Genomic DNA, 13672 nt, shown 5'->3' on the forward strand with positions numbered 1-13672 from the left:
ACACAGTTAAATCATTATTCATAATTAACATTAGTTAACACAACATGAGGCAGGTTCTCGTACTTTATAAACAGCTCTAGCTTTCATAGCTGTAGGGTATGCTTGAGCCTATGTTCACCATGATAACACATATTTGACATTCATTGTTCACACAAGGAAACATTTAATACAAAAAAAAAAAAAAATGAAAAGGAAAAACCCATGAAAAATTTTCAGGGAAGCCAAGGTCATTATCACAAATCAGCAAGTTGCAAATGCTTTGAGAAAACATAACTACCTTTACAAATGCAAAGGTAACCGCTGGGGTGACTGTCCTCTCGTGGGCTCTTTGCTCCCAAGGTCCTAGAAATCCAGATTAGAGAAAAAAATTCCCTTGTAATCCTCAGAAATCAAAGTGGTTTTAGATGAAACTTCTCCTGAAACAGGTTCTTACAGCCTGGGCATAGAGCCGCATTTCAGTCTTGCAGGATGCTGGGGACAGTAGGCCAAGAGGCAGTGCGCTTTGCACAGCAAAACCCAGCCCACAGGGGTCTCCAGATTCTGACCTCTGCCTATCTGACTCCCAACACCCATGCCCACTGCACTTGACCCCATTACCTGTCTTTATTCCATTTGATTTTTTTTTAAGGTTTTTTTTGTTTGTTTGTTTTGTTTTTTTTTAATTTGACAGCACAGCAGGGGGAGCAGCAAGCAGAGGGAAAGGGAGAAGCAGACTCCCCAAGCAGGGAACCCAATGTGAGACTTGATCCCAGGGCCCTGGAATCATGGCCTGAGCCAAAGGAAGACTCTTCTATTTCCACAGATAACCTTTTCATAACTAAAATGCTTAGATACTTACACTTCTCCCCATTGTTTAATGCTTTATAAATTTAAAGTTGGGGATCATGTTGCATAAAGCTGGCATGGATAAATTTGATTGGCATCTCTCTACTCTGAAGTCGAGGGATGGTGGGGGGTTGTAGGTCGGAGGAAACTGCAGGGTGAGAGGCTGAGGCACAGCTTGCAAAACCATGGCCATGTGAGATGCCGTGGGTCCTCAGGGTTGGGGCAGGTGACTTTGTGGAACGCAGCTAGAGGTTTCATTCCAGGCCCCCCCCGTCCCCCACTCTGTCTTCGTTCTCTGTGGCTGCACGATGACACAGAGCCCCTCTCCCAACCAGACAGCTGGTCTGGACGTCAGGAACCTGGGCCTCGTTTGGCTAGAATGTTTCTTGACTCAGATCCTTACCTGGATTGTCCCATCAAATCCAGCCGGCCTGAGGAGAGTGGACTCTTGGCACCTGCTCTCCACTTCCCTCTTCCGCCTTGGCTAGGTCCGTACTCCGGGGATTCTGAAGGCAAAAACTCCCGCAGCTCATCCTGCCGAGCCCGTCAGGAGAACGGTCTGGGACCCTGCTCCGGTGCTCCAGATCTCAGCGCAGCGTTGGTGACCTTCATCCTCCGTCTGACTCTTCTGTCCCGAGAGGCTGCTCTTCCAGCTCAGACGTACACGCTGGATTGTATGTGATAGGTTTGAATTAAGGACAATCTACCTTTCTCCGTTTTATAAGGACTGTCCGAATGTTAACCAAAATACAACCAACCGAAACACACCTCTCGGGGCTACTGGGACTCGTGAAAGAATCCAGAGATGGGGACTGAGGACTTCAGTTACCGGAAAGGGAAGGGAGCATAACCCCCCGTGAGAAGCCCGGACCACAGGTGGGGACACTGACGGTGGACGCGGGGACATGCACTCACTCCAAAAGACATTTTGAGCACCAACGAGGCAGCAGGCATCTGTGGCCCGCCAGGGACACAGTGGGAACAAGAGCCTGCCGGCCGAGCCGAGCTGCAGGAGGGTGGAGACACAGGTATGGGCTGGGCCTGCCCTGGTGAGAAAAACCAGAAGCCACAGGGAACCTCAAGTAAGGAAGAGCATCATCTGCTTTTTAAAGAGTGAGCTTGATCCTAACTGGGAGGGGCATTGGGGTAGGTGCCCAGAAACAGAAACCCGCCACTTAACAGGAAAACCCTAGGAGACGAAGTTCTGCCAGGTCATGGCCCCCTTCAATGGCTTTCAACAAAATTTCAAATAGCAACCAAATGCTTTCTCTATTACTGGTGGCCATCAGTGAGAAGTCCTCTTACAAACTCAAGTTCACTTAAATTCTTGCTTTCCTAGATTTTTTTTTTTTTTTTGAGATTTTACTCATTTATTGGACAGAGACACAGCAAGAAAGGCAACACAAGCAGGGGGAGAGGGAGAGGCAGGCTTCCGGCGGAGCAGAGAGCCCAGTGCAGGCGATTCCAGGATCCCAGGACTCGGGTCATGACCCCAGCCAAAGGCAGATGCTCAAGGACTGAGCCACCCGGGGAACCGCCCCTGCCCAGATCTCTTCCTAATGTCTGCTGGTGTTTGAACCATTCCTCTTCCTCCAGCCCACCCAGACTCCTGAGAATTACCCGTTCTTACCTCAAAACCCCACAATTCCACACCCCAAAAAACATTTAGAGTAACCGTCCAGGTGATCAGAGACAGGCCAGACCTGAGCGCTTCCTCCACCAGGTCGAGGCTGAACGTGGGACCGGGAGTTCTCGGAGGCTGGTGTCCATGCAGGCGCGGAGCCGCTGCGGGGAGTGCGGGAGGGCAGTGCGGGAGGGCAGTGCGGGAGGGCAGTGCGGGAGGGCAGTGCGGGAGGGCAGTGCGGGAGGGCAGTGCGGGAGGGCAGTGCGCCAAGTGAGGAGAGGCCAGGACGGCGCCGGGGCTGCCGCCTTTCAAAGTGACGTGGCAGAGACCAAGACGGGGAAGAACGCTTGTGCTGGGCAGTATGTGATTCAGGGTAGCAGGAGGCCTGTGGGACGGTGGCCTCATCACTTTGCTCGGGACAACAGACACCGCAATGTTGAAAAACAGCGCCGGACTCTGTTAGCGGCAAGCGTCGGGCTGCGGGTGGGCCGGGGACTGGCTCCGGCCCGAGGGCGGGCACAGGACGAAGGGCCGGGTCTGGGCAAGGAGGGCAGCCGAGGGTCCCGAGGGTCCCTGCTGGGACGAATGGTCGTTGACGGAACAGGCCATCCAGAGGGTGGGTGGGTGACGGCAGGTGGACAAACATGACCAGATGGGTCAAGCTGCTGAGGATGCTTAACGGCCGCCTGCGACCCGAGGAGGTGAGACACTTCAGACGCCAACAACAAATAGCAGCACCAGCGGCCGCCGGCGGACAGCAGCAGCCGGGCTGGGAACTCGGCGCCGATCGCCGGCCGTGCTCTGGGCAGCACGCGGCCGTTCGCTCCCTGCACGTTAGCTCACTGAAGAGTCACCTGCTCCCGCCCCCGTGTCATTCTGAGTCCCCGGGCCCCACGGGATATCGTGGGTTCGTTCAGTCCCTGGTGGGATGTCACTTTAAAAAGGGACAAATATAGGGCGCCTGGGTGGCTCAGTGGGTTAAGCTGCTGTCTTCGGCTCAGGTCGTGATCTCAGGGTCCTGGGATCGAGTCCCGCATCGGGCTCCTTGCTCGGCAGGGAGCCTGCTTCTCCCTCTGCCTCTAGCCTGCCACTCTGTCTGCCTGTGCTCACTCTCTGTATATCTCTCTCTAACAAATAAATAAAAATCTTAAAAAAAAAAAAAAAAAGTCTGGTCTTTAAAAAAAAAAAGGGACAAATATAAATGTTCCCGATAAGGGAGCAGAAGGCTGAGGAAAGGCCGAAGCAGACACCCCTCAACCCCCACCTCCAGGGGACATCTGTGACATTCCTCAGGCACTCCTGGATGCCCTAAAGGAAAAACAAATAGTTAATCTATAGAGACTACAATCCCGCAAGACAGGAGTCTCAGTTTAACAAAAGCCTTAGCAATTAGGGCGCCTGGGTGGCTCAGTGGGCCTCTGCCTTGAGCTTGGGTCAAGATCCCAGGGTCCTGGGATTGAGCACTGCATCGGGCTCTCTGCTAGCAGGGAGCCTGCTTCCTCCTCTCTCTCTGCCTGCCTCTCTGCCTACTTGTGATCTCTGTCAAATAAATAAATAAAATCTTTAAAAAAAAAAAAAAAAAGCCTTAGCAATTTACAAGAACAAAGCATTTCTATCAATAACTGAGCTTCCAGAAGGAAATGTAAACACAATTAAATGTTCTCAGAACCTGCAGCCCACTGACAGCCACTCGAAGCGGGCGGAGTGTTGTGTTCCTCCAGGAAGCTCCTGACTGTCTCACTGTTAATGCCTTACTGGAAGAAAAACCACCTGAACCTGACAATTGCAAGGCCCAGGGTATCCCAAGAGTCTTCTCTAACATACAAAAGTCCTTTAGAAACCCTCCCTTTTCCTTACCTCCCCCCGACTCCCAAATACATCATCAGCCGCACCTCCCAAACCAGCTGCCCACAGAGAGGTTTCAAGAATTCCTTCTTGGCCTTCGGCTCCAGACCTCACCTACATTCCAAAACCCCATCATCCCGAAACGCACGCAACCAGCATTTCCTAAACACCCTGAGGGGTGCATCAGTCCCCTGGCAAAGGGAACTCCTCTGTGGAAGGTTCCTGGGTGTTGCCCAGTGCCTTGGCGAACCCACTGCCCCGCATCCGGCATGAATGTGCCAGAAGTCCAGGGGCTGTAACCAGAGGCAGACCCCAATCCCAGGGGGTTCCTAGAAAGGGAACGGGCTGCCTTGGAAGAAGGTACACAGGAATATCACCCACACATTTTTCCAGCAACAACACAAGATGAGGGTAACAGGAGAAAATCACCAAGTAGAAACTGGGATCAGAAACTATCTTAACTGAAACTCAAACCTTTAAGATTTTATGCAGAAGGACAGAGAGAAGGCAATTGACGGGCTGTCCCAGGTTTGGGGACTGAGTTCTGCATTATGACTCACGGCTGCTCTAACGCTTTTACCGGCCAGTGTCTCCGGAGACCCTACAATGCTGATATCCATAACCCGCTCAGAGATCCGTCCAGGCCACAGGCTTGCTTCCCCTGAGACGCCACAGACCCGGCGCCCCTCGGCTCTCGACTGACTGGGGCAGAACCAAGCAACGTACCTCACAAGGCACCCCCGCTGCCAAAGGGAAAGCCAGCGGCGTTAGAGACCTGCGGTGGTGGGGAAGGCGGGGAAGGGCAGGCAAAGGCCGCGGAGCCACCCACGCGTGCCAGGGCCCTGCCTCTCCTCGCTCGGACGCGTACTGCCGCGTGCTGTGCCCGCCCCTCGGTCCCCGCGATGACAGCTAAGGCTCACAGCGAATGGAAAACATGGACGAGCTGTGCAAAGGCAGCAGCCTTTGCTGCTCCATTGGTAGAAGGGCCCACGCCTGGTCCCACTGCGTGTGTGCGAGAGGGGTTCCCCCACGCCCACAAGCGATTCTCGGACACCCACGGGGTGCCCTAAGACATAAGACTCAGCTCAGTTCTGACGCTACTCACTTAGAGATCACATCAGATTCCACAGGTTAAATGTCAGTCCTAAACTCCTTGTGCTTTTGGGTCCATGATCAAAGGAGCGAGACAGATAAAGAGCAAAAGTCAAGCAAAGCTTTATTTCGCGCCAAGCATCGAGAATCAAACCTACCGGTGGGGCCGTCCCTTATGGAGAGAGCGACCCTCCCAAGCCTCACAGACTATCTTTTATAGAGCAAAGGCCATGTGGTTGAGCCTGGCCACACACGGGTGGCCAATGAGACTGCAACACACAGAGAAAGCTGCACAGTCATGCGAGGTCCCACACGGGTGGCCAACTGAACTACAATTCACCCCACAGTAGCTATTTGAACTGGCCTATCGCCTTGGTCAGAACTGGCGCCCAAAAGGCGGGGCCCACACTCCTTGGTAGATAGGGGGACAGTATGCGCGCCGCACTGACTGGAGGTCTCCACCTGGCCTGACTCGTCCTTGTACTCTGGGCTCTGTTTCCCCTACTTGCTTTTAAGTAAGTTCCCCTGGGGGCGGCAGGGTCAGTGTAAGTTTTACTGCATAACCAACAAAATCACTGTTTAACCAAGATGGAATTGCTCTGGCTAAATAGGCCCTTACAGTGCGTGTTTATGAAGGCTTCCTTACACGGCAGGACTGATCCAATCACTGACGGTCAGTGACTGAACTCAGTGTCCAGGTTCTCTCCTCTCCCTGAAGGACAAGGGGTGGGACTCAAAGTCCCAACCCTTTAGTCGCTGGGTTGGCTCCACTGGCAACCAGCCCCCCACCCCCTTAGGAGAGTTCCAAAAGTCAGCTCATTAACGTAACAAAAGACATCTTTACCCCTCTTATCACTTAGGAAGTTCCAAGGATTTCAGTAGCTCTATGCCAGAAATGGGGACAAGAGCCAAATACACATTTATCATAAATCACCACATCACAGCCCATCCCCTTCTCAGAGGTGGATCCCTTAGAGCAAAACAGTCTTAGAAATCAGAAGTTACTGGCATCTTCCTAGCATCCCGTCCAGTCCTGGTAAGCTCCCGGGCCACGCCATCCTGTGACAGCATCTCGGCTGACGAGGTCACTCACACCCGCAGGTTACCGTGCAGGGCCCTCGGCTTCCCAAAGCAGGAGTGGTCGCAAGGCTACACCACCCTTTCATGCCTCTGGGGTGGTCCGGTAAGAGACCTACGTCCTCTTGCTGGGAGCCTCTTTCAGGATGTGACTGTAGTATTTTATTTCCCTCGTCACATAACCCACGTATTCAATCCTCGGCCCACGCTACTATTTTTTCCTTCTCTCCATTTATCTCCCATTTTTACCCCTTTGGAAGGGACGTTCCGGAGGGCCACTGTGCTGGCCTGGACTGCAAGCAGCTTCCGGACAGGGTGCTGTCCATTCACCTGGGCGCCCCCCGTCGTAAACCAAGCAGCGCTTTGTTGGTGAGAGGTGAGCCGTTCCTAGAGCCCGGTGCACGGGACACGTGGTTCTGGTGGCTCCTTGCATGGCCCCAAAGGCTGTCCGAGAGAAAAAGAGGCTCCTGCTTGTGGATCCAGTGTGCTCCCGTATGATGTCCACGTTCTTATGGAATCTTCTGGGCAGAGTGTGGTTCTCTGCCATCACCCAAGACATTAGGAGAATCTCACCTTTCACAGTTATTTTATGTCCTGGAAATCTCCCAATCAGTCCGCAGCAGCAGGCTAATACCTGTCGCTCTCTGGTATACCCCATCAGCAACATCCGCACCCGCTGGTCTGGTCCCAAAACCCCCGGTCACTGCGGGGAGGCTGTCCCAGAAAAGCACCTATGCGAGTGGTGTCTTTCCACAAAGACGACTTTATTCAATCCTAATGCAAGGTTAACACAACTGTCCAGCAGTTTCAGGATTCCCAACTCAACGACATTTCACACGCATTTAACTTGGCTCCCTTTGTGCCCCACAAGGCAAAGTCCAGAAACACAAACTCACAACACAAAGATACAACCAGGGTAAGAAGCTCAGGAAGCGAACGTGAGGTCCGTCTGGGACCAGCTGACAGGAGGCCTCGGCGGCTCTGAACTTACCGCTTACTCTGCTCAACGCCGAGCAGTGAGGCTGCATACAGGATCAGTCGGGCAGACATCTGGTGGCATCTTGCCTTCCTAACGTGGCCAGACGCAAAACGGTCACCGTGTGGAGAGTCTGACAGCTTGTTGCCGAAGTCCTCGCTTTCTAGCGGGGTGTGATCAGCCTTGGGCCCCTGCAGGTCTCCTGGGGCTAGTGATTGGCCTCTCAGTTCTTTCGGGTTCACACGGCCTCATGGACTATCAGTCCGTAGTCCTGCCGGTCCGTGCTGGCTTCGGGGAAACCTGGCCATGGCTCCAACGCCCTTTGCCCGCTTGACATGAGTGACTCCATCTTGCTCTCTACAGAGGCTCTCATGGGCTTTTGCTTTAAGCCCCCGTCTGGAGTACAGGTGGCAGACACCTCCACATCTCCTGTGAGTGGGGATGACATGGTCCAAAGGCACGGGGAGGGCTTCGCCTTTTGTAGTTCAGACACGGCCTGCCTTCGCGCAGGTCCCCACTCAAACACAACCTTTTTGTGGGTTTAGAGACGGGAGTGAGCAAATCCCCAGGGAGGGTGCATTCTCCAAAATCTGAATCAGCTAACCCAACACCAGCTTCTTGTTGGTCCCAGGCACGGGCAGTGACACTGTAAGTTGCTGGCTTGATATCCCGAGTGGCTCCTGCCTGCGTTTTCCCTGAGAATTTCACAGCTTGAGAAGACCTTGGCCCCTTCCTGGATTTATGACCCAGGACGAGTGGGTCACGTGCACCACTGTCACATTCAAATGAGTCCCAGCCTGACCTGCGTTTTCCAGTCTTTCCCATCATCGATGTAGCAGGTTAGTACACTGCACACCTGCATCAGTTCGCATCCCTGTGACCGCATCACTGAGCACCGGCGACATCACATAACCAGGGGCAGCTCAGTGAACATAAATCGAGATCCTTCCCACACGCAGGCAGACAGCAGTGGGCTCCTTTCCAAGAGGAAGAGAGGAAAGCTTTTGCAAGACCAGTCACCGAGGACTAGCCTCCTTTAGCCTGTTGTTTTCTTTTGACCTTTCTTTTTTGGTTGTTTGTTTTGTTTCAAGGTTTTAAGTCCTCTCTACAGCCAACGTGGGGCTTGAACTCCCAACCCTGAGATCAAGAGTCACCGGCTCCACTCCGTGGACTGAGCCAGCCAGGCGCGCCAAGCTTGTTGTGTTCTCTGCATGGCCGGAGCCGCGGAGGCTGTGGGCCTCTGGGTTCCATCCTCGGAGTCTTACCGTTGGTGGCCACGAGCCCTCACTGCTCCCAGGAGGGACACGGGGCTACGGTGCAGAGAGCGTGTGGCCACAGGACTCCGGTTTCTAGCACATCATTACCCAGAGTCACCTCCTCCTGTTCACCAAGGGTTCAATCAACTGCTTATGTGGGATCGGGCTGGCCTCCACAGCGCCCCGATCTAAGCTCGGCCCCTAGTAAGACTTCGCCCATAGGTTTTGCCAGCACAGCGCATGGGCTCCTGTGTCAAGGAGTCCCCGAAAAGGCTCCTTTCCCTATCCACCCTGCCCCCGGCACATCTGAGAAGCTTCTAGAACTGCTCTTCAGTTTTCTAACAGTGAAGTTACACGAGTTAAAGGCGCCCGCTCCTCTCAGCTAGAATCTGGGTAATGGGCCCATTCAGTGGCTGAAGATCCCAGTTACCCCAGAGCAAATCCCACAGGGCTTGCCTACTTCATCTGGGGTGCCCCACCTGGTATTTGTAAGGGGAGTGAGCGGTCCCCCTTCTCAGGACGGACACACCTCACAGGGCCTTTTATCCAGGCCGCCCAGCCGGGTGTTCCCTCGGCTGTTCCCTCGTGTGTCGGGACGGGGGCAGCCGTGTCCTTTCGGTTCACGTGGGACACCACCTCCCCAGGAGGGCATCCGACCCCTGTTGGAGGAGATCGTCGAGAAGACAGGCCCACGACTGAGCCACCAACTAGACCCAGTCTGCCAGAGGCTCCCGCCCCTCCCCCGACCTGGGAATGCATGTTCCCCACTGTCCCTGTCCCAGGAGCCCCTGCGAGGATGAAGCCTTGAGAGATTAATGTGTTCGAGGCCACCTGGACGGTACACGTGACTGAACCCCACTGACACCTCTCTGTGAACATGAGGTTCTGGACGGCGGGTGTGGAGATCTGCTCCTGGGGCAGCGGCCCACGAGAGCCTTCATGGAAGCCCCTCCTCACGAAACCTGTGGTCTACCAGGCCTCAGGGGTCCACCTCTTCCTCCCCACACCCCCCGCCACAGAAGCTGGTTTCAGATCTCACCCGGAGAGCTCCCGGGGTTGTAACCCACCCGTCCGAAGCGACAGGGCTCAGCCCCACAGATGACACGGGCACCCCTCCCCCACTCCGGACACGGTCACCAGGTCGGGTTGCCCCCCACGGGCCTCCGACGGACTCGCCATACACCGGAGCCCTCCCTTGTGCCCAGTTCATTCGCCGGAGCAGCTCAGAATTCAAGAAACCCGTTTCCTCACTAGGTTACTTTCTTACTGTAAAAAGATGTAAGCCGGAACAGCCAGACGGAAGGCAGGGGGCAGGGTCGTGGCAGACGGGCCCCAGCATCCGTGCTCTCAGGGGGCCGCACGCTCCTGAATCTTCGCCTGTTCTCCAACCCCGAGACCCCCAACTTAGTTCTTCCGGGCTTCTGTGGAGACTCCATTACATGGGCACGACCGATTAAATCATCGCCCACCGGTGACTGAACCCCATCTCCAGCCCCTCTCCTGTCCCCAAGGGTCAGGGCGTGCGACTCAAAGTGCCAACCCTTTCATCCCATGATTGGCTCCACTGGAAACCTGCCGCCCCATCCTTAAAGGGCTTCCAAAAGTCCCCCGTTAACCTAACCAAAGATGCCTCTAGGGCTCTCACCACTTAGGACACGGCCCTGGTTGTAGGAGGTCTGCACAGTGACAGGGACAAAGACCAGGGATGTATTTATTATACGTCACAGTACCACAACTGGGTTTACCCTTCACGGGACCATAGTGACCCAGATGACCCCTTCTTCATGTCCAACCCTGAAGAGGCTCACCTCGCCCAGAGTGGAGAGGAATTCTTCTGGCAAGGTCCACCCCCTAATCACAGGGCACAGTTATTAAGTTGACTGGGATCGCTAAAACCAAGGCCCTGCAGGGCTCGGACGCGGTTCCTAGACACGGGGGAGAAGCCCCCCACCCCGGACACACAGATCCTCCCGACCCACGTCCCTCCGCTCCTCCCACCCCGGAACGGTCACCCCGCCAAAAATTTCCTTCAACAGAAAAGGCTGCCCGCTTCTTTCCAGTAAACCTGTGGTCCAATTCCGCCCACTAAGGTAAGCCGAACGGTAAACCTTTCTTGGGAGTCACGAAAACTCAAGGTTCCTGGCCACTTGCTCTGGACAGCCGCTCTCCAGACGCCAGGCCCTGAAACTGGCATGCCCCCAGCTACAGCCCCTCTGCTGCCCACCGTGTCCTGCCACACGCTGCCCCCGTGACCCCGAGCCCGTCCCGGCTCTGCCCCCTTCACTAACCTCCGGGATTGGCAGTCACCTAAGCACCTACCCTAAGACACGGGCAGCCCCCAGTGGGCCTGCCCCACTTCCCGGAGAGAATCGTTCCTATTCCATCTGGTGACCCACCGAGAAAATAAAAACACGCAGTCCGGGGGCGCCTGGGTGGCTCAGTGGGTTAAGCCTCTGCCTTCGGCTCAGGTCATGATCTCAGGGTCCTGGGATCGAGTCCCGCATCAGACTCTCTGCTCTCTGCTCAGCAGGGAGCCTGCTTCCTTCTCTCTTTCTGCCTGCCTCTCTGCCTACTTGTGATCTCTCTGTGTGTCAAATAAATAAAAATCTTAAAAAAAAATACGCAGGGGTGCCTGGGTGGCTCAGTGGGTTAAGCCGCTGCCTTCGGCTCAGGTCATGATCTCAGGGTCCTGGGATCGAGCCCCGCATCGGGCTCTCTGCTCAGCAGGGAGCCTGCTTCCCTCTTTCTCTCTCTGCCTGCCTCTCTGCCTGCTTGTGATCTCTGTCAAATAAATAAATAACATCTTTAAAAAATATATATATATGCAGTCCGTTTGGGCTCAATGTCAATATCATCTGAGGAAATCCCTCTAAATTCTCTGAGGGGAACTCCTTGTACCCACAAGGCATCACCAGTGAAACTCACAGGTATACGGACCCCTGAGATGTAACCACTCGGACACGGACCTCAGGTTCCCGGGGGTGGTCCCGGCTAGGTCTTCCCAGGCATGGGCGCGTCCACACCACCCCCACGCAGGGAACAAGCCCAAGCTCTTGGCCTTGCTGGTGGGACTCGCCATGTGGAGGCCAGCGACTCTTCCTCGCCCGGTGAGGACAGAAAGCCCTGCGGAGTATGGAATTACACTGGCTGCGGTGACAGGAGCCCACCCTCTCCCGCTGAAACGGCCCCATGTGGCCAGCACACAAGCCGGTCACCAATGACGGCGCCTCACCCCGGACTGGGTTCCCCCGAGGCTCTGACGGCTGTTCTCAAAGAACTGACTGAGCACACAGGGCAGATGCAAGGAGCGTCCCTTGCAGTCACTGACGTGGCAAGCATGTTCTACATGTTCTCCCAGAGGAACTCCAGGCCCAATCTGGTTTCACTTTGGAAGCCCCCCCCTCTTTTAAGATTTATTTACTTATTTATTTGGCAGACAGAGATCACAAGTAGGCGGAGAGGCAGGCGGCGGGGATGGGGGTGGGGGTGGGGGGACAGGCTCCCCGCTGAGCAGAGAGCCTGATGCAGGGCTCGATCCCAGGGCCCTGGGATCATGTCCTGAGCCGAAGGCAGAGGCTTTAACCCACTGAGCCACCCAGTTGCCCCGGAAGGGGCCGCTTTTAGGCAGTTCCCGAGGGGATGTGTTTTTTCATTTTTTAGACAGAGAGCAAGTGGGGGATGGAGAGAAGAAGGGAGAGAGAGACTCTTAAATAGGCTCCATACCTAGTGTGGAGTCCAACAAGGGGCTCGATCTCACGACCCTGAGATCCTGCCCCGAGCTGAAATCAAGAGTCCGACGCCAGACTCCCTGAGCCACCCAGGCGCCCCCACGACGGGATATTTCAACAGCCCTACAATGACACGTAACCTCCACCAGGATTCAAACACCTCACAGTAAAAAGTATTGCTTGGGGCACTCCAGGGGGGACTTCATGCCGAGGGGTCCCTCTGGGGAGGCGGTCCTGGCAGCATCGCACCCCCGCACAGGCCACCTACCCCACACGCGCTCCACGGCCCAGCCCATCTGTGCCGTCTCTGGGCATCACCTGATTCTCTAAGGACTGAGAAGCCCCCAAGCGTCACACAGGCCTCACTGGCCCTTAAACCACCCACTCAAACAGGCAGGACACCTGCTTGGCCTTCTCGCGCTCCAGAGGACACGCTCTCCAACCCTCCAGACGCAGCCACGCGCATGTCCGCCCCTCGCACTTGCAGGCCAGCACCCCTCACCGTTAGCCCCACACAAGTCCTCGGAGTCTGCAGCAAACACCCGTCTACCTGGCTTCCTACGGGGTTGATGCCTAAATGCCCTCCCCCAGCGCCAGCACAATCTATGGCCCTTGAGCACCAGGTTCTAGAATCCTACTGGGCTCTTTGAGAATCCAAGGCCCTACCCAGCCCCACCCACTCTGAACAAGTCCCCGCCCTGGCTGAGGTTAGAGACGGGCGCCTGCAGAAGCTCTGCCCGGCTCGAATGCCTGAAGGGTGGAAGGGGGGCTTCACGGGGGGCTGACCCTGGCGTCAAAGGCCTTTCCCTTGCCTGAGAGCTGAGAAGTGAGAGTGACACCCCGCTTCCTCTTTCTGCTGCTGTTTCCTCAGGGCGCCCCTTGGGACCAACTGTCTGCCGTGGACGGGTGTCTTCTTCACTGACGGTGACAGCACCGTCACACGCAAGCAGCTGGCTGGGGACCACGGCGCTCCGGCCCAGCCAACAGGTAGAACCTGTAGCTGCTGGCCCTGCCCTTGAGGAGATGGCGAGACGGGCCTTCTGCGGTCCACACTCCACAGACCGACCTTGTGGTCTGGTCTGACCAAGAGCCAAGGGACGAGTCCTCACAGAGACCAGCCCACCTGGGCCGCCCGCACAGGGAAGCAGTCAGCGCCGGCCCCAGTTCCCACCGCCATTCGTCCCACACACTAACCGCTCCACTGAGGCCATTCGCGGCAAAACCTTGGACCCCTCCCTCCAGCCAGCGC

The 13672-nt window shown here is 55.6% G+C and overlaps 1 long non-coding RNA gene across 1 annotated transcript; it reads right to left on the reverse strand.

Moving 5' to 3' along the window:
• Positions 1-40: 40 nt before the first annotated feature.
• LOC101693376 lies at positions 41-13063 on the reverse strand. Its single transcript, XR_001179724.2, has 3 exons — positions 12926-13063; positions 1229-1492; positions 41-342 (listed from the first exon to the last, which is right to left on the reverse strand). It is a non-coding gene; the product is annotated as an uncharacterized LOC101693376 (long non-coding RNA).
• Between the last annotated feature and the right edge of the window lie 609 nt (positions 13064-13672).

Source organism: Mustela putorius, unplaced genomic scaffold (assembly GCF_011764305.1).
Source record: "Mustela putorius furo isolate JIRA1106 unplaced genomic scaffold, ASM1176430v1.1 tig00000174_pilon_pilon_pilon, whole genome shotgun sequence".
In the NCBI taxonomy this organism is placed as follows: domain Eukaryota; kingdom Metazoa; phylum Chordata; class Mammalia; order Carnivora; family Mustelidae; genus Mustela; species Mustela putorius.